A 4,341-nucleotide genomic window follows, 5' to 3' on the forward strand; every position below is an offset into this window, starting at 1 on the left:
GAAAATAAAATGAACACTTTAAAAATTTTATAAAAGTGATATCAAAGCCGCCCACCTTCATCACTCAGCTTCTCTCTTCCAAAATCCGTTTCAGAGGACCAAGTCTCCCAGTATTGTTCTTCTTCCCCCAACATTGTACCTCCAGTGCTTCCTCTCCATCATCACATCATCTCATTGTCTCCTGGCATTGATGACCAAACATCCGGGTTCCATGCCTAGGAAGGAAAATAAAATACTCAGGATTGTGGGCTCCATGAAGAATAGATCCAGGTTCTTAGGAGGTAGGTTCTCATCAGGACACAAGTCCTAGGTTCCCTGGAAGTCCTACTCCACACTCTGACCCAAGCACCAGGCCTTACCTATTCATCAGACACTGACTTTAGGTGAAGCTGGTGGACTCCAGGCTGAATAAAGTCTTCCCTGGAGTGACACCTGTAATTGAAAGTGTACATACTCCAGTGGGAGAGATCAGTTTGGTGTCACGGAATCATCCAGCAAGACTTTTCCGACAGATACGTCTCCCTGTTATCTATGTGTGTGCTGTGTAAGTGAGTTTTTCTTTCCACTTCAGGAAAGCTCTTACAAATTCTCTTTCATAGCACAGTCATGGAAATTCAAGAGAATTCAGCAAATAGCTATTTCTTTATGAAGAGACATCCACCACTCATAACACTTTATATTGTACAGTGATATTCTTTTACTTGTGTACCCCCATTGTCCCAATACCTATTAGAGACAGTGGTATAAGGAGACAGACTCTGCAATCCATTTTCATTTAAATTGTATTTAATAGCCAGATACCTATCAAGAGTCTCACACCATCACATAACTTTGTATTATATAATGATAATCTTTTCTATGTTGACCTTCATTCTTTCAGTATATAAAGACAGTGTTCTAAACAGAAATTGATAATGGTACATAGTATACTGATGATATAATTGACAATGTGAAATAGCAAGAAAAGGTCTAAAAGAGTTGGGGAAATGGCAAGGGTAGGGAAAAGGTAATAAGAGAAAAGGAAAAACTATGAGAAGGTGAAAAAATGGAAATAAAGTATTTGTAAATACGAATTGGAGGAGCAGGGTAATTGAGGGTAGGAATTTGGGGGGGAAATGAGAATCAAGATCTCTCATGTAAAGGTACAAGATCCCAACGATGAACGCAACTGCATTGCAGACCAACAATGCACCAATACACTCAATGAGAAAAAAAAAATAGAAATTAAAACACAATACATTTCCATTTCAATTATTTTGAGTTACTCGTTGCATTTCTTTTCTTTTTGTACCATTTATTAAACTCGGGTCCTTGAGCTTGCAAGGCAGGTGGCAGAACCACTTAGCTAAAATCCCAGCCCTCACTGCATTTTAGATTCGACATTTCCAATTTTCAGTTCCATGTTGTTTTTCACATTATCATAAAATATGTGAAAACTCGGGAATATAAAAATTGACATCTGCAATGCTTTGCACTGGTGTGTTCTATTCAAAATATTAGCCTCTCATTTAATAATTTTATCCATAAATATGGTTTCATCTCCCTATAAATATAAATATGACCTATAGATATTTTATAAATGTATACATGTATAGCCTTTAGACTTGGTAGTATTTGATTCTCCAGTTTTTATCCTAATGCTACATGTCTGAAATCTCAGCTTTCTGGGAGGCTCAGGAAGTATGATTCAAAATTATGCAAACTAGTAGATCCAGTCCCAAAATAAAAAAGAATGTACTGTTCATCAATACAAAGGCCCTTGTTTCAACGCCATTGAAGGAAGAAAAGATTTTATCCCAAAGTTTGATTTTTACACAAACTTGGGTTGATCCTGCCTGAGCATCACAAGGGTTCCTAGAAGTTTACCTTTAACGGCTCCAAAGAACGAAAGTAAAAATTTGAGAGAAACCTTGAACATTGGTATCTCTCCACTTTATGTGAAGAGAACTGTTGATCTTGTGCTTCTCTCAAAATCAGGCATCCTGACAGAACCCTCACAACACTTGGACATGGACGAGTCACACCAGTCAGATACAGCTAAGGTTATTTACACATTTCTGTTTACATTTACGGAAATATGTTCTCCCAATTCATTATAACCAATTACACACTTCCTCTACCCACTAACCATTATTGCAACCATGCATATTTTGAAGCTCTGCACAATTGGATGCACGTACAGATACCACATGCTCATTTCGCCTCAGATACCCTTGTAGGTGTCCATCACTTTTCAGTCCTTGGCAGCAGCCTCATACACAACCACTGGCAGAGTTTGGAATGATTCAACTTTTACGTTTCACTCTAGATATTTTAGAATTTATGAAGCAGAAACCATGTGTCAGGCCGACCCCAGGAAGAAAAAGACTGGCACATTTAAACAAGTGTGAACAGGGGGAAACCTTCTCAAATGCCAACACTAGAAGGCTGAGGCAGCAGGATGTAAAGTTTGAGCCCATTCTGAACAATTTATAAGTTTAGCAAGAAGGAATATATTATGACGTGGTTCAGTGTGAAAGGTTTCCGGTCCATCCCCACTAAAGGAAAAACATATCTGTGCTATGTATACTCAACTCTTCATGTGCTTATATAGCATGAAGTTTTCCAAATCAATGTTCTCAATGCCATTTTTGTTCCTGTCCTTGCAGTACTAGGGACTGAACCCAAGGCCATCATATTCAGACATTTCTTATTTTCTTGTTTTCATTGTCTGACTGGGCCTAGTTAATTCATTAAGTTTCCCAGGCTGGGCTAGACCTTAGGATGATTCTGCCTCAGCCACCGACATCGCTGGGATTGCAGGCATGTGCCACCATGCTTGGTTTTTCATACCATAAAAGTTAAAGAAAGTTTTCTGCACTTGCAATTTGATCATTTTTGAAATATAATTAATGCTTTTGAGTACACTCATCTCTTTCAAAACATTGCCGCTTTTTGAAATTGACACATTCCCGTGACGTGACATTTCCCCATTTACTGTGTACCATTCAGTGGCTTTCACTACATTCTCAGTGCTGTGCCACTTTACCTGTCGAGTTCCACAAATAATAGTTCCTCCAGGAAGCAGTTAGATTTTCTATCCTTGGGCATAGTTTTTTTGAGACACGTAAGGCGGGAGGGGAGCACTCTCACCCTGGCACGGCGCACTACTGCCTCCGTGCGGAACTCACTTCATCATCCACACAGACATGACTCCTGCTGTCCCATCTGACCCAGGCATTGGCGAAGGGTCTACTTGTAGTTAACTAGAATTCGGCTTTGGCCCCGGGCTGGGCTCCCTGCCTCCTGCTAAAGCCCCAGGAGGAACATAGTTACCTGGCAGTGCTACCCTGGGGTGGAAATAAGAGGACCTGGAGGGCAGTTGCAGCTGACAGCAGCCGCCATGACAGGAAGTCGTGGGGCGCGGCCTCGGTTCCTCTGGGCAGGACTGGACCAGAGACCCCCTCACACAGCAGTGGGCTGTTGGAGGCACTGACTCCTCCGCCTGCCACTGACAGCAATTATTCCTGGGTCTTTACGTGATGCCCCAGTGGAATGGGCTTTCGGTTCCACCTTGCGGCCCAGTGAGAACACGAAGACAGGGACAGTCCGGGTGCCAGTGGCACGTTCAGTCCTGACCCTCAGTGTCCCAGTTGGGCCCCAACACTCTACATTTGTATTCCAGGTAGTGATTTTAGAGTAAAAGAATGCGAAGGCAGCTTGGCTTGGGCCTATCTGCAAACCCTGCTTTCCTCATTGGCTAGGTCTTCATGGAGGAGCAACTCATGACGTTCGACTTTATGAAACTTTATCCGCGCGATGGCAGTATTGCACCAGGAGACCCAACCAGCCCACAGCCATATGCTCTCCCTCCGCCTTTCGCATTTATAAAAAACGCAAAATGACACAAACATATTTGGTCCAGTTACTTCTTCTTGCTTTGTTTAGAGAAAATATATTCAGCTTTAGAATACTACTTTTGCTTTCAATTTGATATTAGCCATGCTTTTTTGTTTGTTTATTATTTTGTTTCTTGAGACAGGGTCCCATTATGTAGTTGAGACTGACTTGGCAAGCACTATGTAGAACATCTGGTCGGGAGCTCACAGTGATCTTTTCTCAGCCACCTGATTGCCTGAATTACAGGTGTGAGGCCACAGGCCTGGGCCTATCATTGATAGGTTTAATAGGTAAGGCCCCATTTTCTATCCCCAGATCCACGAATATGAAAATAAAATGGACACTTTAAAAATTTTGTAAAACAGCCAGGGATTTAGCTCAGTGGTTCCACCACCTGCCTGGCAAAACTCAAGGGCCAGAGTCCAACCCCTACTACCAAAAAAAAAAAAAAAAAAAAAAATT

At 41.6% G+C, this 4,341-nt stretch overlaps 1 long non-coding RNA gene across 7 annotated transcripts in view; it reads right to left on the reverse strand.

The window, feature by feature from the left end:
* LOC104854971 overlaps positions 1-4,341 on the reverse strand; it is a 119,035-nt gene that overhangs the window by 49,217 nt on the left and 65,477 nt on the right. For all 7 annotated transcript variants that reach the window (XR_004515848.1, XR_004515851.1, XR_004515849.1 and 4 more), the window contains one exon: positions 56-215. This is a non-coding gene — a long non-coding RNA (uncharacterized LOC104854971). The remainder of the gene's footprint in view (positions 1-55; positions 216-4,341) is intronic.

Source organism: Fukomys damarensis, unplaced genomic scaffold (genome assembly GCF_012274545.1).
Source record: "Fukomys damarensis isolate Sample0158 unplaced genomic scaffold, DMR_v1.0_HiC HiC_scaffold_39, whole genome shotgun sequence".
Taxonomy (NCBI): Eukaryota; Metazoa; Chordata; class Mammalia; order Rodentia; family Bathyergidae; genus Fukomys; species Fukomys damarensis.